At 41.6% G+C, this 24,978-nt stretch overlaps 1 long non-coding RNA gene across 2 annotated transcripts in view; it reads right to left on the bottom strand.

Moving 5' to 3' along the window:
- Positions 1 to 1,429: 1,429 nt before the first annotated feature.
- The window catches only part of LOC140118823 (uncharacterized), a 38,196-nt gene continuing 14,647 nt past the window's right edge, over positions 1,430 to 24,978 (bottom strand). The window contains exons 1-4 of one of the 2 annotated variants that reach the window (XR_011853263.1): positions 24,529 to 24,704; positions 21,777 to 21,951; positions 6,351 to 6,697; positions 1,430 to 3,549 (exon numbers count right to left, since the gene is read on the bottom strand). This is a non-coding gene — a long non-coding RNA (uncharacterized lncRNA). Of the gene's footprint in view, positions 3,550 to 6,350; positions 6,698 to 21,776; positions 21,952 to 24,528; positions 24,705 to 24,978 lie in introns of those variants that run through there. The other variant, XR_011853264.1, reaches the window with a different exon arrangement.

The raw sequence follows: 24,978 nt of genomic DNA, 5'->3' as shown, positions 1-24,978 counted from the left end.
GTTACTAGATAGTCCTTCCCAAAAACATATATCTTCTGACCAATGCACTTGCGTTCACTAACTAGCAAGATGTATTTGGCAGCGATAAAGTTGCTACTTACTGAGCACAAGTGTTTTGGTTCAGGGAAGATTTTTTTCAATAGAATGAGTTTCAATGCAATGTGAAAACATTGGGGTCTTTATTTATTTTATCCCTTACTTGAAATGCCTGGATCATTGTACAAGCACTGTCACTTCCTGTGTCCCCTGCTCCTCCTCATAAATTGTAAGCTCTTGTGACCATTGAACAAACACTGTCATCTCCTGTGTCCCATCCTCCTCATAGATTGTAAGCTCTTGTGACCATTGAACAAGCATTGTCACCTCCTGTGCCCCCCTCCTCATAGATTGTAAGCTCTTGTGACCATTGGACAACCACTGTCACATCCTGTCCCTTCCCCACTCCTCATAGATTGTAAGCTCTTGTGACCATTGTGACCATTGTAAGATCACTGTGTCCCATGCAGTCCACCCATGCATAGAATCTCAATCATAACTATTTTGTACTTTATTGAATACATCTTATGTCTGGCTCAGGTAACCACTATTAATCAATTGAACTCCCTGGGAATAGGTCAGTCACACAAACCTGTGGGACCACCACCACAGATGACAACAAACACCTTTGAAATCAAACGCTCCTCCACTCTCCCTTTTTCTCTCAGACTTTGCCAAGTCTGCTAGTGCGCATGTGCAGCTGTATATATTAGAACTAGAGAGACGGGTCAGGAGGGGAGGAGGAGCTGAGACCCCTGTAATGGTCACATGTCCTGTCCTTCTGCTTGTGCTTGCCCCGCCCCTTTTTAGTGTAATGTGGTTCTCCTTCTGCTCCCTATATGTGATATGACACGGGACAGAGAGCAGCTTGGAGAAGACCGGCAGCAGTGAGTGCTCAGGGGGGCGTGGCAGCAGTGAGTGCTCAGGGGGGCGTGGCTTCAGCTTCCCTTCTGCCGGCAGAAGCAGAGACATCTCTGCAGTGTAGTGGGTCGGTGTGCACGTGACTGCTCTGTGCGCTCCACTGTCCGCTCTGCTCCTTACAAACGAGCAGGCGGCAGCTGCATATCACCACTGCCGAGAGTCAGCGCTTTTACAAGAAATTCACCAAGCGTATTTATGCGCTTGGTGTTTTTTTGGAGTGTAAATCAGCCTCTGCATGCATCATAGATGCTTGTAGAGGCGTTATTGCGATCTCTGACCACACTATACTTTGGCATGAGCATATAGCCAGAAGAAAGGAATATGGAGAAACACTGTGTATTGAAAATAAAGTAGGGTGCAGGTCTCCAAAGGGTTCAGACTAAACCCACATCCAACATGAAAAAAGGGTGATGAATCAGCACTCCGTAGTGAAAAAAGTGTAGATTCTTTATTTCACCATTAATATCCGACGTTTTGCCTTTTCTGTGAAGGCATTACCAAGCATTGTGTGTGAACAATAAACAGACTTACATACCAGTGAAACAATCACCAGCATATGTGGTTAGCGTGTGACGTTATATACAAATATAAAACATTTAAACTAATACACCAAGTGTATCCTAACTAAAGTGCACAATGAATAAAGTGATACATACAGTCATGGCCATAAGTTTTGAGAATGACACAAATATTATATTTTCACATGATCTGTTGCCCTCTGGTTTTTATGTGTGTTTGTCAGATGTTTTTATCACATACAAAAGTACAAGTGCAATCATATTGTGAGTAACAAAAGCTTTTAATGACAGTTTGAATGAGTTAATGCAGCAAGTCAATATTTGCAGTGTTGACCCTTCTTGTTCAGGACCTCTGCAATTCTCCCTGGCAGATCTCAATCAACTTCTGGGATTAAGATCTGGGGAGTTTCCAGGCCATGGACCCAAAATCTCTATGTTTTGTTCCCTGAGCCATTCAGTTACTTTGCTTTTTGGCAAGGTGCTCCATCATGCTGGAAAAGGCATTGTTGATCACTAAACTGCTCTTGGACAGTTGGGAGAAGTTGCTCTTGGAGGACATTCTGGCCCCATTCTTTATTCATGGATGTGTTTTTAGGCAAGACTGTGTGAGAGCCGATTCCCTTGGCTGAGAAGCATCCCCACACATGAATGGTTGAAGGATGCTTTACAGTTGACATGAGACAAGACTGGTGGCATCGCTAACCTTGTCTTCTCCGAACAAGCTGTTTTCCAGATGTTCCAAACAATCGGAAAGGGGATACATCAGAGAAAATGACTTTACCCAGTCCTCAGCAGTCGACTCCCTGTACCTTTTGCAGAATATCAGTCTGTCCCTGATGTTTTTTCTGGAGAGAAGTGGCTTCTTTGCTGCCCTCCTTGATGCCAGGCCTTGCTCCAAGAGTGTCCACCTCACAGTGTTGCAGATGCACTCACACCTGCCTGCTGCCATTCCTGAGCATGCTCTGCACTGCTGGTAGCCCTATCCCTAAACTGAAACACTTTTAAGAGATGGTCCTGGCGCTTGATAGTCCTTTTGGGCGCCCTGGAGCCTTTTTGGCAACAATGGAACCTCTTGAATTCCTTGATGATGCGATAGATTACTGACTGAGGCGCAATCTTTCTAGCTGCGATACTCTTCCCTGTTAGGCCAGTTTTGTGCAGTGCAATGATGACTGCATGTGTTTCTTTAGAGATAACCATGGTTAACGAGAAGAGAAACAATGATGCCAAGCACCAGCTTCCTTTTAAAGTGTCCAGTGGTGTGATTCTTACTTAATCATGACAGATTGATCTCCAGCCCTGTCCTCATCAACACCCACACCTGTGTTAATGGAGCAATCACTGAAATGATGTTAGCTGCTCCTTTAAAGGCAGGCCTGCAATGAAGTTGAAATGTGTTTTGGGGAAAAAGATAATTTTCTAGGCAAATATTGACTTTGCAATTAATTGCTGTAAAAATTAACATTTGTATCATTCTCAACACTTATGGCTATGACTGTATTATCATATTGTGTAAACATTATGAATTACACTGTATAAAAACATTAAAAGTGAAACACCAATCACAAGGGTTGTCGCTAGTTAACCCAGTTAATCCCTACATCTGTGTGCACATATGCCAAAGTTTCAGTGCATTAAAAATAGTACCGAATGCAGTCAAACCCATATGTCACTCACATTCTGGAGCACAAACTCAATTGTCAACATTTGGATTCATGGGCACGGGCATGCACAGAAAAATATTAAGTCCCGGCCTTGGCCATCTTTAATAAAGGAAAATCAATATTCCAACACTAAACAGCCAGGTATCTAGGGAGGGACTAAGACAACATGAATGGGACTGCTCGGGAGACAAAAGGGGAAGAGCACAATGGTCCATGTGTAAGCACATAGTCACGGACAAAAGTGCACCAAATGTGCCATCTGAACCCGTGGTGTCCAAGCCCGCAGTCTGGAAACAGTAACCAAGACTCTTCCGGGATCAATGCATCTTTATGTGGATCCACGAGCCACGATCACACGATTTGTTGTCCATTGGTCACCGTATCCGAAAAAGTCCAACTAAAGTCCACTCCTCCACCCCGTATTTGCCATAAAGTGAAAAGAAAGGAGGAAAAAGGGGACAAAATCAGTATATTTTATATTCATGAGAAAGTCAATGTGCAATTTGTACAGAAAAATTGTAATTTAAATATGTCACAAAAACTAATGTATGTCACATATCGCTAAAAAGAAAGAAGGGAATGAAAAGCAGTTGTCAGGCAAGGAACTTACGGATGTACCTTCATAGGAATACATTAGGGGGAAAATCTCTATTGAGGCCATGAGGACTCAAAGATCTAAGCTCATAAATCTACTGTACCTCTTTCCATTTCAGCATTAAAGGGGTACTCCCATCTGGGCATTTACATTTAATATAATTCATTTTCCATATGGGAACAAATTCTTCAATGGGATGTTATTTAAAAAAATGTTTCTGTGTAAAGATAATTTCTCATAAATGTAGCAATGTTGTCCCTTAGAAACGAGATAGCTTCCTCAGATACAACCACCTGACATTTTGGCAGCAGTGACCAGACATGCACTATTGAGTCCTATCTGACCACCTGGCTTTAGCTATCATTACCACAGGATGGCTGTGGGACATGTAGTAACTCCCGGACATTTTAAATACAAAAAAACTTTTGTTTCTTTGTGCAATTACTCCAGCAGAGGTGGCCGTATCTAAGGAGTCAGTCTTGTTTGTAAAAACTACATTTATGATAATTTATCTTCACAAAGGTACATTTTTTAATAAAATCTAATTGAAGAAATGTTTGTATATGGTAGATTAATAAAATTAAATGTGAATGTCCTGACGAGAATACTCCTTTAATTCTCTGTTTCTACCCCTCTTGGAGGGGAGTGGAGGAAGTCTATCAACTATGGAGAATTTAAGTTCATGACCTGCTTCCGAAAAATGGCATGGTAAAGGAAAATCAATTTTGTTGGTACGTATGCTAGATTTATGATTGTTAAGGCGTAACCGGCATTCAGTAGTGGTTTCCCCAACGTAAAGAAAATTGCAGGGGCATTGTAAAAAATAAATAACATAATCACTTCAATGATCTTGAAGACCTTTCCAGTGAAAGGATGGACCAACGTCTCTTCCTTGGACATCAGCGGACAATTATCACAAGCCATACATGGAAAACAGCCTTTTCAAGCTCTCTTGTCCCTTTTCATATTTATCACATCTGTTTTAACTAGTGGATCTTTTAAGTTCCTAGTTATTTTATAAGAGAATAAAGGGGGCAACTGAAAATCATGTACATGTTTAAAGTGGAATACACCAATTTTTTACAGATAATAGAGGCAATGTTTTGGCTGTGTTCAGTGTAGGTGGAGACCATTGGTATGCGAGTATTAGCATTCCTATCTCTTAGTACTCAATAAAGTTACTCTATCCAGGACTTGGACCTTTTCAATTTGTTCTCTTATTAGATGTTTAGGATGTCCCCCTTTAATACTTTTTTTTTCCATTCAATATCTTGTTTAGACTCATTATCCACAATGCTCTTCACCCTAAGTAATTGACTAAAGGATAAGGAACGTACCATGGTGTTGGCTGTCATATCTAAGTATAGTGTTACAATCCGTAGGCTCACAAATAAGTCGGTTTTCAGACTATTGTCCATTACATACTCCTTAGTGTCCAAAAATTCTAAAGATGAATCAGAAACTACCATAGTGAATTTTATATCTGGATCAACACTATTCATAATATCCAAAAAAAAGATCAAGGGATAGGCAGTCCCCTACCCGAAAGGAGAAGATGTTGTTGATTTATCGCCACCACCTCAGTACCGAGTTGAAGTGGTGGGACACATAGACAAACGTCTCCTCCAAATCGCCCATAATAATATTTGCATAGGCTTGGGCCACATTGGACCCCATGGACATTCGTTTCATCTGCACATAAAATTCCTCATTAAACATAAAGTAGTTACATGTAAGAATAATTTCAAGGAATTTCAAGATAAATTCCTTGCCTTTATTAGTATACACCGACCCGACAAGGGCCTTGCCAACACTGGAAAGACCTGGATTATGATTAATAGATGTATATTAACTTGTAACATCAAAGGAAACAAGAAGTGCCCCAGTTGGAAAATCTATGGTAGAAATTTTGTTCAGTGCTGTCTTTAATGTAAGATTTGGCACTGATGGCAAAAGGTCTAAGAATCTCTTCCAGAAAGATGGCAGCCAGACTAAAAAGAGAGTCCCGACACAATTTTTCTGCAGGGGGAGGGGGGGAGATATACATTTGTGTATATTGGGTAAACAATATAGTAGAGGAGTTTTTGGAAATTTCGGTAGAAGAAAACTATGTAAATCTTTATCAATAAGATCCAACGCAAAAGCATGATCAACCAATACCATATATTTGGAGCGGTACATAACGACAACCCTTATCAGCGGGTTTGATGTTGAGACTGTCATTTTGGACCAGCCCCTCCAAAGACTTTTTCTCAGCAACAGTTAAGTTATTACTATATACAAGAGTAGATACAGTCTCTGTATATTCCAGTGTCCCTTAACACTGTAGATATAAAGGTTTCTAACGCAGGAGAACTTGTGGGTGGATGAAAGTTGCTTTTAACATATAAACCACAGCCCTTCAGACTTAAGTCATATGGTGTCATCTTATCATCACTAGCATCAACAGAAGATGGGGGCTTCCCCATAAACCAAGTTTAAGTTTAATGGTTCTAAAAATGCATTTAATTCAATATCAAGGTTCAACCAGTTCATAGGTGTAACAGGACAGAATGAAAGTCCTTTGCTCAAAACATTAAGTTCATCATTAGAAAAATTATATGAAGATATATTTACCACAGGATGGTCTTTTATTTTTTCTTGGTTGTTTGTGACAGAGTCTTCAAGGGCTTGCCACTTCTGGTTTTTTGATTGTCGATTGTATTTGCATCTTCCCAGTCTCCTCCAGTGTTTGTTGGTGTTTGTGAATTCAGGGGAGGAGGTCCTAAAAAATTCCCAGCCTTAAAATCATTTGTGTTGCATTTATGTATATCCCGTTTCATCCTTCTTCTATATGGAAAATCCTCCTGTTTTCATGTATACATTTTTCCGGAAACGTAGTCTCCTTGTCTCTGAACCACTTATGTTGTTTGATTTCTTTCTATTCTTTCTGGGATTTCTGTAGGATGTTCTTTGTCTTTTCACTGTAAGCATTAAAGGGGCTTTCTCATTTAGCTAATTAACATGCTAGTTTGTATGATAAGAAAATTATACAATTTACCAATATACTTTCTGTATCAATTCCTCTTGGTTTTCTAGATCTCTGCTGGCTGTCCTTCTATAGAAAGCTTTATTTTCAGTGGACCGAAATCTGATCACACAGGTGATTTTTTGCAAAAATTAAGTGATACGATGATCCTCTTTGCCTGATGTGGCTATGTATTAATACCGCAACACAGAACATGTCCATAAAGTTTGTGAGACACTGAAGGGGTTAACTGCAGATGGGCGGTATGTTTCCCCTAGGTTTTCCTATTATGCAAGGCCTTAGTGCTGAGGTTGTGGTGTCCAGCACCTTGGACACAGGTGGTGGGAACAGCCTAATCAGCCTGCATAAAGCCGCTGAGCAGAGCTGAGAGTGTTGTCTCTCTGAAAGGAGGTTGGAGAGCACACACAGCCCTGACCTCTGTGCCTGGAGCAGCGACTTATTTTATGTACTAGTGGTGAGTTAGAGAAACTCTGTTTAGTTAGCACCCTGACGGGTAGGAATTTGTTTGTTTAATGCCTGAATGTAAAGGCTGTTTTATTTTGCTGCTGCAATAAACGCAGGTGAGACCTGTTTTGGACTGTACCTTGGTGTCACTGTCTTGAACTGCATCCCAACACCCCGCTACCTCAGACTCTACTGGGCCAAATCTCCCACAAGTTATACGTAACACCAAAAACACACACATACTCCTGATTAAAGTCTTTATTTCACACCATCCTCCATTATTTACACCTATGGTATGACGTTCTTACTCTCATTCTTATGAATCGCGGAGGGTTCTGTTATTGTGCGGCTAAAACAAGATTTTTGTCATCTCATTAGAGGGGTTTATGGATATATAAGTATATTTTCTTTATATAAGCATTCTGGATTTGTACATATTTAAGAGGAAATTTAGAATTTTTGCAATTTTGGGATTTTATTGCTGTTTGCTCCAAAGTTGCATGAAGGTGGTAGTGTGTATGAATTAAAAAGTTATTCTTGTTTACATGGAGATTTCTGGGGAAAAAATAGATTTTTATTTTGTGTGTGATATATTTTTAAACACATTTGTGATTAGCAACCAAATGTGTCATGGTTTTTGTTTTAGCATTTTTAGGAATGCAAATTCTTGATGTTGTGTATTGTGGTATATATAAATCTGCTCACTTTGTGGTATTATTTTTAAATCCCTATTTGTGCGTAAACCCCCATTCCCCAAATAATCCTGGTTGCTCTCCCCTGCACCCGTTCCAGCTCTACTATATCCTTTTTATACACTGGTGCCCAAAACTGTACACAATATTCCATGTGTGGTCTTACCAGGAATTTGTATAAGGGCAAAACTATGTCTTTATCATGAGAATCTATTCCTCTCTTGAAACATCCCATAATTTTATTTGCTTTAGCAGCAGCCGCCTGGCTCTGGTCACTAAAATTAAGTTTACCATCCACCAATACCCCCAAGTTCTTTTCAGCTCCAGTTTTACCAAGTAATTGACTGTTTAGAACATAATTATACTTTTTGTTTCCATGGCCCAAGTGCATAACTTTATATTTATCTACATTAAACCTTTTTCTTGTTCCTCCTATGCTTTTTCCCATAAGGTATGTGTTTCTCACAGGACTTTTTCAGAATATATGAGAAAAAGTCCCAATTTTTAGATATCATATCTAAATCAGTCCCTGTCCCCAATGGGGCCCCAAATCTAATCAACCTACCAGTATGTTTTGGCATGTGGGAGGAAACCCATGCAAACACGGAGAGAAAATACAAACTCTGCCACCCTGCTGCCCATCATCTATCTCTCACCTATAAAATACTCATATTAGAGATTGTTTGAGCCTACTATAGAAACCTCTTACTGATTGTGACTGGTCATGAAATTTTTATTTTTATTTTGAGGTCCCACTTTGTCTAAAACCGGCCCTGACGGTGACCAATGGACGAATAATCGGGTGATCGTGGCTTATGTATCCACACAATGAGGCATTGATGAAGGAAGAGTCTTGCTTACTGTTTCCAGACTGTGGGCTTGGACATCACTGGGCCAGATGGCACAATTGGAGCATCCTTCTTTGCCCGGGACTATGTGCTTACCCCTGGACCACTGAGCTCTTCTCCCATCGCCTTCCAAGCTGTCCTGTCCGTATTGTCTTAGTTCCTCCCTAGATACCTGGCTGTTTAGAGTTGGAATATTGATTTTCCCTTATTAAAGATGGTCAGGACCAGGATCTTTTTCTGCACATAATAATAATAATTATTTATTTATATAGTGCACACAGATTACGCAGCACTGCACAAAGCATGTCAAATTGGCCCCTGTCCCCATGGGGCTCACAATCTAAACAGCCTACCAGTATGTTTTGGAGTGTGGGAGGAAACCGGAGGACTGGAGGAAACCCACGCAAACACAGAGAGAACATACAAACTCTTTGCAGATGTTGACCTGGGTCAGATTTGAACACAGGGCCCCAGCACTGCAAGGCAGAAGTGCTACTCACTCAGCCACCGTGCCGCCGCATACCCATACCAGTGAGTCTAAATGCCTAGTGGATACCGACAATTGAGTTTGTGCTCCAGAGTTTGAGTGACAAATGAGTAATTCACATGGACTGCGTTTTTCCTGAAAGTAGTGAGTCCATTTCAGTACTATTTTTAACGCACTGACAATTTGGCATATGAGCACACAGATGTTGGGATCGGATAGATTCTCTCCACTGTTTGTTATGTATAGGGTTAACTAGTGGCAACCCTTGTTTTTATACAGTGTAATTCATCATGTTTACACAATCTGATAATCTGTATCACTGTATCACTATCATTGGGCGCTTTAGTGCGGCACCGAACAGCTCCTTACCCTGTGAAAAGATAGGACATGTCCTATCTTTTCACGGCATACGCACCCTGCACCACATATACCTATAGAGAGCAGAGCTCACCTCCTCCTCCTCTCCCCACGCGCCGACGTGTGCCCGCTGTGCTACGGTATGGCGGGCAACGGGCGTCTGAATGTAGCCTAAGTGCTTTGATTGTTCACACACAATGCTTGACAATGCCTTCATGGAGAAGGGGAAACATTGCATATTAATTGTGGAATAAAGAATCTAGACTTTTTTCACTATGGAGTGCTGCTTCATCGTCCTTTTGTATACACATGAGTATACACATGTGGTTACTATCACTGCACTAGAAGGTGGTATGACTATATACACACAGTTATTGTCACAGTGCTAGAAGACAAAATAGGTACAAAGTTACTTTCACTGCACTACAGGACAGTATGGATATAACGCATGCAGTTAATGTCACTGTGATAGGTGACATACCACGTCACATACCAGATGCAGGTGCATGGAAAGCGATCTGTCCCCATGACACCCTCGGGTCTTTCGAAGACCCAAGGCTGTCTTGTTTTAACCCTTTCATTACACTGTGCGATTAGCACACTGTAATAAATAAGGAGGAAAATCCCCATATACTGCCATACTATAGTATGGAAGTATATAATAGGATTGATCAGACAACCTAGGGTTAAAGTACCCTAGGTAGTATGAAAAATAGCAAAAATAAAAAAAAATTATAATAAAAAAAAAACCATAAAAATTCAAATCGCCCCCGTTTCCCTAGAACTGATATCAATATAAATAATAGTAAAAATCATAAATACATTAGGTATCGCCACGTCCGAAAATGCCTGATTAAAAATATAATAACAGTTTTTCACTGTGTTTAACTCTGTAACGGAAAATAGCATAGTAAGTCGAAAATGGGACTTTTTTGCCATTTTAAAAAATATAAATAATTCTATAAAAAATGATCAAAAGGTCTTATAGTACTTAAAATAGAAGCATTGAGAACATCATCAAAAGTTGCAAAAATTTACAGCACCCACAGCTCTGTACATTAAAGTTATTAGAGCCAAAAATGGCAAAATAATTTTTGGTTTGGAAAGGAGGTTTTAATTTTTGTAAATGTATGAAAACATTATAAAACCTATACAAATTTGGTATCCCTGTAATTGTACTGAACCAAAGAATAAAGTAGACATGTCATTTGGTGCGTTCACGGAAAAGGGGTAAAATCCAAACCCACAAGAAAACAGCGCAAATGAGTTTTTTCACCAATTTCTCTGCATTTGGAATTTCCTGCTTTTCAGAACACAACATGGAATATTAAATACCATCATTATGAAGTGCAGTTTGTTATGCAGAAAAGAAGCCCTCACACCGCTCTGTACTTTTTTGAACGTGGAGAGTAAAAAATGAAAAAACAAAAACGAAAAAGGGCTGCGGCGGGAAGGGGTTAAGGGTATGCAAAGGCATTTACTGTCACTGCACTATATGATGTTATGGGTACAATCATTTGTCACTTTGCTATTAGCATCCTTCCTTGTCAGCCCATCAACCAGTTTTTCCAAGTGAGCCGAACAAGAACACAAACTTCTACAGTAGCTGCAGTCCATCTATAGGCTTGGTTACCCTAACCACGGAGTTCATGTTGGACCCAAACAATGTGACACAGTTTATAGCTATGATAGATAGCATTATGGGTAATAATTAAATTTTACACAGGGAAAAACATAAAAAAAATTTAAAAATGATTCAAGGTAACCTGTCACCAGCTGCAGGACTGGTGAACCCACAAACATGTCCAGGCATGTCCTTGCTTCAAAGAAGGTTTTACGCTGTATTATAAAGTTATATTCACAGACAGGTACCAGTCAGGAGGGTGGGGTTTGGGGAAAAAAAAGAGTAGAAAAGCACTCACCCACCCACCAGGACGCCGCATCATGATAACCCTGCCTCCTTCCCTCCATCAAGCTAATATCAGCACTGCCTTCTGTATCTCTCATGCCTCCTCGTCCTCTGGCGCTCTCTTTTGAAATCTTTCTGATCTCCCCCAGGCCCTGCGTATACCTGAAGGCGGAAACACCCACTGCGCATGCGCAAGATTTCAAATGAGAGTATCAGAGGATGGGGAGATGCGAGAGATACAGGAGGCTGGGCAGGTATCGTCTTGATGGAGGGAAGGCGCTTGACTCCTCTACCACAAACCGCATCCCCGTGACTGGTACCTGTCTGTGAATATAAGTTTATATTTCAGCGTAAAGCCAGCTTTAAAGCATTATAAGGACATGCCTGGACACCACTTAATAGCCACTATAAGGTATGTTTTTGTTTACAAGCCATGCAGTTGGGGACAGGTTTAATGAAATGTACAAAAGTCATTCTTGGTGGTAATAGCTTTGGCACACCTCCTGTATGGAGAAACAAGTCTCATTCATTGCTCAGGTATGATTTTTCCCCCCATTCTTTTACACACTCTTTGAACCTTGAAGGTTCTGTGGACTCCTTGTATTAAAACTGAGTTTCTTCAATAGATTTACAGGGATTTAGGACAGGAGGTCGGCTGGGCCATTCTGGTAGCTTTATTTTCTCTGAAACCAGTTGATTGATTCCTTTGTTGTCAGTTTAGCATTATTGTCTTTCTGAAATGTTTCATCTTCCACACCATTGAAGATGTCAGCAGATATTTATAAAGAATATGATTAATCCTTCCATTAATTTAATTAGGTTTTTCTCTTCCCTATTCTTAAAAATAGGCCATCATGGTATTCTCTCTTCAAACCTTCACTTTGTGTAGGTTTTTTTTTTTGAGTTATATATATTTAATTAGAAAATTGGTGAGGTTGTCAATATTTATTTTACACATTGTATTTACATGTAAGACAACCTTCAGCCTCCATTAAAAAAAGAAATAACCTATTTTTGTCACATGACTGTATGGATAGGTCTCAAGGGCTAATCGTTCTCCACACAAGTCAGGCATCTGTCATATTATACAGTGGACACCCATTGATAACTGCAGTGATAGATGTGAGCACTGATGGCAGCAGATGGGTGATTCTAGCCTTTTTGCTGCCTGAGACGAAAATTGAAAATGGCGCCCCCGCCCTCCCCCCAAACCTCACACACTAGTAGTCAGTCAATGACAAAGACATCAGTGACATCATTGATTATCACTGCTGAATTCACGGTCAAATGTCTTTAGCTGCATGTAGCAAAACTCAGCTCCGAAAAAAACAAAGTCACTTACAGTATAATGGAGCATGTTCCTAAATATATATTTTCCTCACAAGACAACTGCACACACTATTCCTCACATAGCATCCTTTATATAGTCCCACAAATCAATTGTAGCATATATAGCACCCACAATATATTATATACCACACCCTCTGAACTATAGCACCCTTATAAATAAAATTACATGCAGTACTCCATATAAAGCAACCCAGTTCAATTATAATCCAGCCCCAGCCACGCCACCCCGCGTAGCCAGTAAATAGAGCCACGTTAGCCCCCACAGAAAGTATATATAGAGCCACCCAGTAGATAGTATACACAGCCCAATGTTTCAGAACATTTTATAAAAATCCATCATGGCTTTAACTTTAAAACAATTCCTTATTAGCTACTGTATTTCACAACTAACCTTTAAACAACATTTTTTTTAATAGCATTAAGAAAACAAACAGCACAGTTTGAAGTATTCAAATATTCTTGGTGAAGAAAGAAAAATAGTGAATATACTGCATTTCAATATAGGAGTAAAATAAGATGTTTCCTTCAGTCCCTATGATTTACTATACTGCAAATTTAATGTAAATTAAAAGTATACCCTTCCCCTGAGATGAAAGCTTTTCAATATTGTCGTATTAAAGTAAACAACCAAGAAGATTTATTAATCATTAACAGTGATCTGAGCATCTTATAACTGAGACTGAGACAAGTAGATTACATATTACCATCGATGCACCTTAAATGAATGCTCCAGAGAAATTCATTGCAAGATTATCATTTAGTACTTTTTAGACTCCTGCTGTCAAAAATAAGGAGGAAATCTGTGGATGTAAAGATGAATTGAATATGTTGCTATGTAAACAAGTTTGTTAAAGGGCAAATATACTAAGTTGATATTGTCAAGTTATTGTTATAAAGGCAAGAAACGAACTGATACTGAACTGATGATGAACACAAGACTATATACAGACACCTGTATTAACAATAATTTCCCAAATATAACCTCCATTTATTGATGATCTTTAGCGCCAAATTGTTATTTAACAAACCCCACCATGCAAAGGACAATATCACATCGATCTGATCTTCCAGGCAACTTCTTCAAGCCACGACACAGTTTATGAAACAGACATGGTTAGCATCATCCTAAATTCTCCTTATACATGACCCCCACATACATCATAAATACAATACAATAAATACCTTATACCACACCTGACCGTTAAAGTATATATGCCATATATACTATTGACACCACAGCTGACAACACTGTGCCCCTACATATGTCATATAAACAACTTACAGTACAACTGCATGCCCTGTGCCCCCACTTATATCATATGTACTCCTCAGACCACAATTGACTATACTGTGCAAAGTGTATAGTATATTCCCTGAATAAATATATATTTCACCCAGTAAATTATAGCACAGTCCCACAGCATTCCATCATTATTCCCCCATAACCAATGCATATAGACCCCCTAAAGTGCCGCTAATTATATACATTTTCCTCAGAATTATACACAGCAATCAATAATTTTTATACAGTCCAAGCACTCCCTCCTATTCATATATAACACAGAACCTCCAGTCAGTAGTCCGTATCATATAAGACCCCCTTCCCCCTTAGAAATTCATTAGATGTCAGGGTCCCCGCATAGCAACTTATTAAGCGGAAGGCCCCCCTTAGTAATTCATTAGGCAGTAGAGTCTCCCCTTAGTAATTCATTAGGTGGCAGGGTACCCCTTAGCAATTCATTAGGCAGTGAAGTTACCTCTTACAAATCCATTAGTCCCATGCTTCATATTCAAATTGACCATATTGGTGGCATATTAAAGCCATGCAGCACTGAACAAATGTCCCTCATGACTACCTATTTGTTGTTGGCGAAGTGCTGTGGGTCAGTACTTCGACTTGCCATGACATTCTTGAACTGGAATCTAACAATTACCTGCTGCTACTCACACACCCTTTCCAGCATATGCAAAGTGTACCACCTTGTTGGCACATCTCATATGTGAGCCTCACCCCTGCAACCTCAAAGGTAGGGGAAAAGAATAAACCCACACACAGCCCACCCTCTAAGAAGTCTCTCTTTCAGCCATCTGCTGAATTACAAAATTCTGTCACGCTGGTACTTGGTGCCTACCAAATTAAGGTCTATCTACCCGAATTGCGCAGATCGCTGCTGAAGATGTCTCCAGGCCCCGGGTACAATGACGCACATATGGTGGTATTGTCATCTATTCAGCCCATTCTGGTCCCAGGTGCATAAACTAATCAATACATTGACTGGATACCAGCTGGAGGACGGCCTCTCAGTTCTACTCCTATCAATCTTCCCCACATTGATCACCAAAGCTCAAAAGTCACTAATGGGATTTATGCTAATAGCTGCCTGTCAGGTTCGCTAGGGAGATTGCTGGGACTTCTGGTTCTTCTGGTAGTACCAGCAGCGTTCTCCGAACCCCGGCGCGTATCCGCGCAAACTCCACCTCTCGTCCTGGGCAGCGGCTGCTAAGATCTCGCGCTGTCTAGGAGTGGCTGGGACTTTGAACCTCTGCTTGGTGCCTGGTTGTTTCTGCACCATTAGGGGTTAATTCCCAGATGCTGTCCAGCACCTATCAGGTTCTGGAGGTGGAGTTCTGGCTGCATAAATTGCAGCTTCACTAGTCACCTGTGCCAGTGTTTGAAAATCCCTTTCTCCACTCGCTGCTCTAGGTTGTATTGCTCAGTATCTTTATCTGTATTGTTGTTACCTCGGCTATTTTTTGACTTTGACTCTTTGCTTACTGATTTTGCTATTGACGTACCCTCTCGTTGTGACTCCGGCTTGTTTACGATTCTTTTGTGTTTTATGTTGTCAGTCTGTTTGTGTTTTCCTTCCCACACTTATTCCAGCGTATCTCGAAGTCTTCAAGTAGTCGCCCCACGGTTTAGCGTGGGGGGGCTATAGGAAGGGACAGAGGTTGGGGCAAGCTCAGGGCTCACTATCCCCTGTCTTTTGTGTACCAATCTTAACAGAAACACTGGCCACACATAGGTCTGCATCCTGTATCCGACCTGCTACATTCTCTCCTCCCATGGAGCCTTTGTCAGCTGTGGTCACTCAGGTCCAGACCCTAACTCAGTTTGTTCAGGATCTAGCCTCCCGTCTCCAAATTCAGGAATCTATGCAGGTTCCGCGGCAGACATCACCGCAGGATCCACTGCCACCCACACCTGAACCTAAGGTTCCTCTCCCTGACGTGTTTTTTGGTGACAGTAAGAAATTTTTTTCATTTCGGGAGGGCTGTAAACTTTATTTTTCCTTACGTCCTCGTTCATCGGGCACAGAGATATAAAGGGTGGGCGTGGTAATTTCCCTGCTGCGTGGGGATCCGCAAAATTGGGCCTTTTCTCTCCCACCTGACTCTCCATCCCGTTCTTCTCTTGACGCTTTTTTTTCTGCTTTAGGCCAGATTTATGACGAACCTGACCGCCGAGCACTTGCAGTTTCCCACCTTAGATCTCTGTGTCAGGGAAAACGGACAGCAGAAGATTATTGTGCCCAGTTCAGACAGTATGTGACTGACTCGCAATGGAATGACTGCGCCCTAAAAGACCAATTTATGTCCGGACTGTCAGACCGAGTACAGGACTTAGTCTTAGCTTATGCCGAGCCTCAGACATTAGATGATGCTATGACTCTGGTCATCCGAGTTGATCGTCGCCTAAGATCCAGGCGATCACCTCGGGTGTCCTCTGACTGTCAGCCAGCGGCCAGTCTGTCTCCAGGTAGTCCAGAATTGGAATCCATGGAGCTGGATAGCATCTCTCCTGCACAGCGGAAGCAACATCGACTGAGACGTCATCTTTGTTTCTACTGTGGAAGTCCTGATCACCTGGTCAACACCTGTTCCAAGAGGCAGCAGCAGGAAAACTTCCGCTCCTAAGCAGTAGTCGGGGGGACTGCTTAGGAGCTCAGGTACTCCCAATTGTGTCTAGAATGTATTTACCTTGTACGGTTAAGTTTCAGTCTGTTTCCTGCACTGGTCGCGCCTTTTTGGATTCAGGTGCTGCGTCTAATTTAATCGATTATAAGTTTGTCTCTCAGTTTTGCATGTCATTGATTCCATTGTCCACTCCTATCCAGATGTCGGGTGCGGATTTGACCCCTTTACAGGCAGGGTTGATCAAATTCCGAACCCCGCAGATAAAGCTTATGGTAGGAGCTATGCATGAAGAATGGTGTTCTTTCCTAGTTATGGAAAACTTGTCTGAAAATGTCATTCTTGGTCTACCCTGGCTCCGGATCCATAATCCGGTAATTAATTGGGAAACTCTGGAGCTGGTTCATTGGGGTCCTCACTGTAAGGATCACCTGTCCAAAGTTTCATTATGTACAGTAGTGGCGGAAGATCAGAGTCTTCCAGGTTTTCTCTCTGATTACTCAGATGTGTTTTCAAAACCCTTGTCCCAAGTCCTTCCTCCTCACAGAGAGTTTGATTGTAAAATTGACCTTCTTCCTGATGCTAGATTGCCAAAGGGTCGTATATATAACCTGTCAGTACCAGAACGGGAGTCACTGAAGAGTTATATTGATGAGAGTTTGGCAATAGGACATATCCGTCCCTCTGAGTCGCCCACTGGGGCCGGGTTCTTTTTTGTTGAGAAAAAAGATGGTGGTCTACGGCCGTGTATTGATTATCGAGAATTAAATAAGATAACGGTAAAAAACTCAGGTCCTCTCCCCTTGATCCCGGATCTCTTAAATCAGGTTTCTGGGGCCCAAGTTTTCTCTAAATTAGATCTCAGAGGGGCTTATAACCTGATTCGGATCCGAGAAGGGGATGAGTGGAAAACCGCATTTAATACACCTTTGGGGCACTTTGAATACCTGGTTATGCCCTTTGGTTTGAGTAATGCCCCAGCGATTTTTCAAGGGTTTATGAATTCCATCTTTCATGATTACATCGGTGTGTTTATGGTGGTATATCTAGACGATATTTTGATTTTCTCTCCTGATATGGTTTCTCACCAGCAACATCTCCGCCAAGTACTTACCAGGTTGCGCAAAAACCACCTCTTCGCTAAGCTGGAAAAGTGTGTTTTTTGCGTCCAGAAGGTTTCCTTCTTAGGTTATGTTGTGACTCCCTCTGATGTACAGATGGATCCGAGTAAGGTTCAGGCGCTCACGGACTGGGTTCGGCCTACCAATCTTAAGGCCCTACAACGTTTTTTAGGTTTCGCTAACTATTATCGGAACTTTATAAAGAGCTTTTCTGTGATCGCCAAACCCCTCACGGATCTGACCCGTAAGGGTGCTGATCCGAACAATTGGTCCCCTGCCGCTTACTCAGCGTTTGAAACTCTAAAAGCGGCATTCTCGTCAGCCCCGGTTTTGGTTCAACCTGACCTCTCTCTACCGTTTGTTGTGGAGGTTGATGCCTCCGAGGTAGGAGTAGGTGCAGTGTTGTCTCAGGGGTCTTCCACTCTCACCAGACTTAGGCCCTGTGCATATTTCTCTAGAAAATTTTCTTCTTGTGAGAGGAATTATGATATTGGTAATCGAGAGCTCCTTGCCATTAAGTGGGCATTTGAAGTCTGGCGACACTTTTTGGACTGTGCTCACGGATCATAAGAACTTAGTATATTTGGATACTGCTAAGCGCTTGAACTCACGTCAGGCTAGGTGGGCCTTGTTTTTCTCTCGCTTTAATTTTGTGGTCACCTACCGACCTGGGTCAAAAAATGTGAAGGCTGATGCCTTGTCCCGTAGCTTCGGGACTCCTGAGCTTCCAGAGGCTGCTGACAGTAATATTTTGTCTCCAGGGGTTGTGCTGGCAGCTGTCTCCTCCCACCTCTCCTCTCAAATTTTAGCAGGACAAAGATCTGCACCTAAAGACCTTCCGGAAGGCAAATTATTTGTTCCTCCTTCTTGTCGTTTGAGAGTGTTGGAGGAGACGCATTGCTCGGTATTGGCTGGTCATCCGGGAATGCGGAGTACCTTGGATCTCTTAAAGAGAAGTTACTGGTGGCCTCACATGACTAAGGATGTGCACGCATTTGTCCAAGCCTGTCAGGTCTGTGCGCGAGGAAAGACTCCCAGGAGACGTCCTGAGGGGCCTCTTCTTCCGCTTCCAGTTCCCACCAGGCCATGGTCTAAAGTGTCTATGGACTTCGTCACTGATCTGCCAGCATCTCAAGGCTGTTCAGTGGTTTGGGTGGTAGTGGACCGTTTCTCTAAAATGGGACACTTTGTTCCATTAAAAAAGTTGCCTTCAGCTGAAGAATTGGCTGAATTGTTTATACAGAATATTGTACGCCTCCATGGTATACCAGATGATATTGTGTCAGATAGGGGCGTACAATTTGTTTCCAAATTTTGGCGAGCATTTTGTTCTAGACTGGAAGTTAATTTGTCGTTCTCGTCGGCGTTTCACCCTGAGTCTAATGGTCAGTCTGAGAGAATGAATCAGGAGATGATTCAATATCTGCGACTCTTTGTCTCGGACAGTCAGGACCAGTGGGTGAAATTGGCAGAATTTGCTATTAATAACCACTGTAGTTCGTCCACACAGGTATCTCCGTTTTTCTGCAATTATGGTTTTCATCCACGTTTCTCTTTTTCATCTGTGCCTGTCTCTAATATTCCTCGAGCGGAAGCTATTACATCCAAGTTGCGCTCGCTCTGGTCACAAGTTCGGGAGAATATTCAGAGGGCACAAAATTCTATGGTCCAACAAACTGAAAGAAGGCGCACTAAATCTGATACGTTTGTGGTGGGGGATAAAGTGTGGTTATCAACAAAAAACCTTAAATTGAAGGTCCCCTCTTTGAAGTTTGCGCCCAGGTTTGTGGGTCCGTTTGTTGTTACTCATATTGTTAACCCGGTTTCCTTCAAGATTACACTTCCAGCAGGGTGGCGGGTCCATAACACCTTCCATAAGAGTCTTCTGAAGCGCTATGTTGAGCCTGTTTTGCCTCTTTCTGACCCTCCTTCTCCATCTATTGTGGAGGGGAATCTGGAATTTGAGGTGGAAAAGGTGGTGAATTCCAGATGGGTAGGTAACTCCCTGCAGTACCTGGTCCATTGGAAAGGTTTTGGTCCTGAGGATAGGTCTTGGGTTCCGGCTAGAGATGTTCATGCTCCACGGTTACTCAGGTTATTTCATCAGACCTACCCTCAGAAGCCATCTTTAAGATCTAGGGGTCCGAAGGCCCCCCGTCAGGGGGGGGGGTACTGTCAGGTTCGCTAGGGAGATTGCTGGGACTTCTGGTTCTTCTGGTAGTACCAGCAGCGTTCTCCGAACCCCGGCGCGTATCCGCGCAAACTCCACCTCTCGTCCTGGGCAGCGGCTGCTAAGATCTCGCGCTGTCTAGGAGTGGCTGGGACTTTGAACCTCTGCTTGGTGCCTGGTTGTTTCTGCACCATTAGGGGTTAATTCCCAGATGCTGTCCAGCACCTATCAGGTTCTGGAGGTGGAGTTCTGGCTGCATAAATTGCAGCTTCACTAGTCACCTGTGCCAGTGTTTGAAAATCCCTTTCTCCACTCGCTGCTCTAGGTTGTATTGCTCAGTATCTTTATCTGTATTGTTGTTACCTCGGCTATTTTTTGACTTTGACTCTTTGCTTACTGATTTTGCTATTGACGTACCCTCTCGTTGTGACTCCGGCTTGTTTACGATTCTTTTGTGTTTTATGTTGTCAGTCTGTTTGTGTTTTCCTTCCCACACTTATTCCAGCGTATCTCGAAGTCTTCAAGTAGTCGCCCCACGGTTTAGCGTGGGGGGGCTATAGGAAGGGACAGAGGTTGGGGCAAGCTCAGGGCTCACTATCCCCTGTCTTTTGTGTACCAATCTTAACACTGCCAGGTTTCTCATTCCAAGATTTGGAAAACCATGGACATGTCCTTTAAGCAGCAGCTCCAGCAGGTCTGTGTAGTTTTCCAGAAACCATTGAACCCCAGGTTCAGCACATGTGCAAGATAAGGGACATGTGTCAGCCTTTCTCAGCCCAAAGCTACTGCGAGGTTCTGCCCATTTTCGCACACCACCTTGGCTCAGCAAAAGTAGCCTCCATTCTACTGGAGCCCAGTCCACAGGTCCCAAGCGGTGTGTGTTCTTTCACCCAAACAGATGAATTTTAGCATGGCCAGCTGCTATTTCCCCAAGCCTGTGTGCATGCTCCAGTGGAAAAAAGCCAGTGGCACACGGGCACCGCCATCTTGGCTTTGATTGTTGCTCCCTGTGACGTCATTGGAGAGCAGAGAACTGTCTCTATGACATCGTCGAATGTTTGTAAGACCAGAGGCTGTATGATTTCTGGACATTTGATACAATGTGCCTGTGGTACTTTGGGGATTTTACTACACATTTATTACATATACTACCACGGTGGCTTAGTGGTTAGCCTTGCAGTGCTGGGGACCTGGGTTCAAGTCCCAGGGTCAACATCTGCAAAGAGTTTGTATGTTCTCTCTGTGTTTGTGTGGGTTTCCTCCGGGTCCTCCAGTTTCCTCCCACACTCCAAAACATACTGGTAGGTTGATTAGATTGTGAGCCCCATGGGGACATGGACTGATTTGGAAAGTTCTGTGCTGCACTGCGTAATCTGTATGCACTATATAAATAAAGGAATTATTAATTATTATTATTATAATATAGTATGGCAGTATATGGTAGTATCAAAAGGATATCTTAGTGTTAAAGTTCCCTAGGGGGTCTGAAAAATAGATTATTAGTTAAAAAAGTTAAAAGGTTAAAAATAGGGGGTGTGGCCAACCATGAGACTGGCTGGATGCGTGTAAGAAGAGCTCCGCTTTAGGCCTAGCTTATAGGACAAAAGCTGCACTATTAATGGGGAGATCTGGCCATCGGAGAACATCTAAACGTCTGAAGGAGGGGTCTGCTCAGGCTACCCCAATTTCCAACTTCTTCTTTCCCCTGCAAAAGAATTCACCTTTATCGATAAGCGCTTCCCGCCAGCTTAGATAGCGGGCACCGTCATCTCTCCACGTGACACAAGATGTGGCATTGCCTGCCTCCTGGTCATCATCATCAGACCTAGAGGGATCCGGGGGCCACCGGTCCCGTAGCGAGCAGTCCGATCATTGAAGGCGCTGACTTTAATTATTCTCAATAAAGAATGATAGAAAAAAAAAAAGTTAAAAAATGAAAATTTTATACAAATAACTTCAAAATCAACCCAGCTTTCTCAAGAACTGATATAAATATAAATAAACAGTAATATTCATAAACATGTTTGGTATCGCCGAACCCCAAAATGTCCAACCTATCAAAATATAATAATGGTTATTTTTGCTGTTCAACCCTGTAACGGCAAATAGCCAAGTCGAAAATGCCAAAAAGCGATCAAAGGGCCATACAGTCCTCAAAATTGTAGGACTGAAAATGTCACAAAAAATGACACCACACACAGCTTCGTATACTAAAGTTTAAAAAAGTTATTAGCTCCAGAAGATGGCAAAATGATTTTCTCATATAGGAGGTTATAATTTTTGTAAATGTATGAAAACATCATAAAACCTTTATAAATTTGGAATCCACATGATAATACCATCCCAAAGAATAAAGGAAACGTCACTTGGGGCACAGAATGAAAGCTGTTCAAGCCCGCAAGAAAATGGTGCAAATGTACCTTTTTTGGCATTTTCATTGCATTTGGGATTTTTTTCCTACTACCCAGTACATGGCACGGAATATTAAAGGGGTTTTCCCACAAACAAAAATTAACCCCTATTCACAGGATAGGGGCGAAATTGCTGATCTGATCAATGTTGGTCTCAGTGCTGAGACACCCACTTATCAGCAAGTTAGGCCCTATCCCGTGGATAAGACCTAACTTTTGTTTGTGGGAAAACCCCTTTAATACAGTCACTATAAAGTGCATGTTGTTGCACAGAAAAAAAGAACTCACACAACTTTTACATAGAAAAATAAAAAAGTTATAGATGAAGGTGGAGGGTGAAAAATGAAAACTCAAAAATAAAAAATAGTCAAATGTGACTATTATATTGTCACTGTATGCCACCTCATTTTAACAAGTTTGTTCATACTCCAACCATGTGTTACCTATCAAGGGCATATAACTTGTGTTGTTCTGAATAAGCTTGTTTCTGTCAAAGTATTTATGTGGTATCATATATGCACTGAGCTCTATTTATGTACTGGGTTTTGTTGTGCTACTGTATTTATAAACTGGGCTTGGTTATGTTGCTGCATTTATGTACTAAGCTTGGTTCTGGTGTTATATTTCTTTACCGAGCTTGGGAGGGCTGGGACCAGGGGTAAGTAAGGGTAGGCTATCTGACCAAGTTGGGTTCTGTGCTGTGTAAGGGCCTGTTCTATTTCACTAAGGGGGACCTGTGCTATTTTACTAGAGGAGGCAGTGTTAAAGGGGTATTCCCACTTCGTCAAATTAATGTTATTGTTTGTATAATGAAAAATAATAACATTTTCCAATATACTTTCTATATCAGTTCCTTACAGTTTTCTAGATCTCTGCTTGCTGTCCTTATATAGAAAGCTTCTATGTTAATTCCAGTGGACAGAAATCTGACCATGGCCACACAGATGCGCAGTTTGTTTGGACAGCAAGCAGAGATATAAAAACATTGAGTAATTGATACAGAAAGTATATTGGAAATGTATATAACTTTTCAATAGCAATTACTTGTTGAAATGGAAATACCCCTTTAAATTACTAAAGGGGTCCTTTGCTACAATACTAGTGGGGGCATGTGTTACATTACTGGTGGGGTTAAGTGCTATAATACTATAATACTAGTGGGGTCCTATTCTATATTACAAAGCTGGGTCTGTGCTATATACCTAAAAATGTCCTCTACCACATTAGTAAGGCCCCTTCCACACTTGCAGTGCTGCCTGGATCTCCCAGCCCGAACACTGCAAACCAGAACTGAGCTCAGAATGTTAGTTCAGTTCTGGGTGTAGCGTTTGGGCTGGGTGATCCAGGCAGCACTCGCTGCGAGTGTGATCCGAGTTCAGCGCATCACACTCGCAATTGTGGAAGGGGCCTAAGTCTTTTTATTATTTTTTAGGATTTTTTGATATTTTGTATTGATATATTGTATATCAATACATATTTCTATGTATCTTCAGCAGCTGGTTCCTTCGATGAAGACTATGGTCATTAGGATCATATATAAGATGCATTGTATTGTTCCTTTATTTCAATTAATAGTTGTTTCCAGGTGTACCAATATTGAGACTATGTCTGAGGGCGAGTTCACATGTGGAGTTTGTATTGGAATGGAAAGAAAATGCAATGGAAAAGTATATGGCATCTGGCCATGGCCTGCCCCCGGGCGTTTGCATTGCATTTCTAAACAAAATGCAAACGTCATGTGTGGCTGCACTCAAGCTGTTTCTCAAGACTCCCAATAGTAAAATGTTTGCCACATAAGCCCTGCAGGTAATAATGTATAAAGACATCTGGTTTGCATTCATTCCAAAATTATTACTTGCCATCTTGGGAGGGTGCAAAATAGAGACATTGCAGAGAGCAGTGCAACAGATACATCATTTAATTAGAAATCAATTAATCAGCAGGAGAATTTCTGTGAACTCCTGCCCCTGTCATTTGTCATTGTGCTGCACTTTCCCTATGCCATTATCTAAATTAATTACTGGCCAACACCATTTCTCTCAGTTTCACTCATTCAGCTCACCTAGTGACTTTCTTCTTTACTCTACTGACAACTTTCTTCTACCTGGTTGTTAACCTCTCTCTCTTCATTTAATCATGTCTCTCCCCTTAGTACATTTGTGCTCTGTCTCAAAGATACACATTAAAATTTTATGAACACTTTCATAAAACTCCATTACAGGGCAGAGATTATCACAGAGGCAGTATACAGGTTAATGCGAGAAGCATGTCTAACAGAAACTATGTCTAGCGTTGAACATGAAACAAATGCTTCTATATTCACAACAATTCCCCTGCACATGTCTCCGCTGTATACTTGCATGGTGAATGTGTTCATATCAGTGCTAGTTCTGGATTCTATATACTGTTGATAGGTTTACAAATAAATCAGGAGACTTTGTTCTATCAGGATTTATATGTATATAGAATTTAGGCAGAATGTAAGATTCAGTAAAAATGTTTGCTTCCTCAA

The sequence above is a fragment of the Engystomops pustulosus genome, chromosome 2 (genome assembly GCF_040894005.1).
Source record: "Engystomops pustulosus chromosome 2, aEngPut4.maternal, whole genome shotgun sequence".
Lineage (NCBI taxonomy): Eukaryota > Metazoa > Chordata > Amphibia > Anura > Leptodactylidae > Engystomops > Engystomops pustulosus.
The sequence above is the reverse complement of the archived record's forward strand: the minus strand, read 5'-3'. Positions and strand labels throughout refer to the sequence as shown.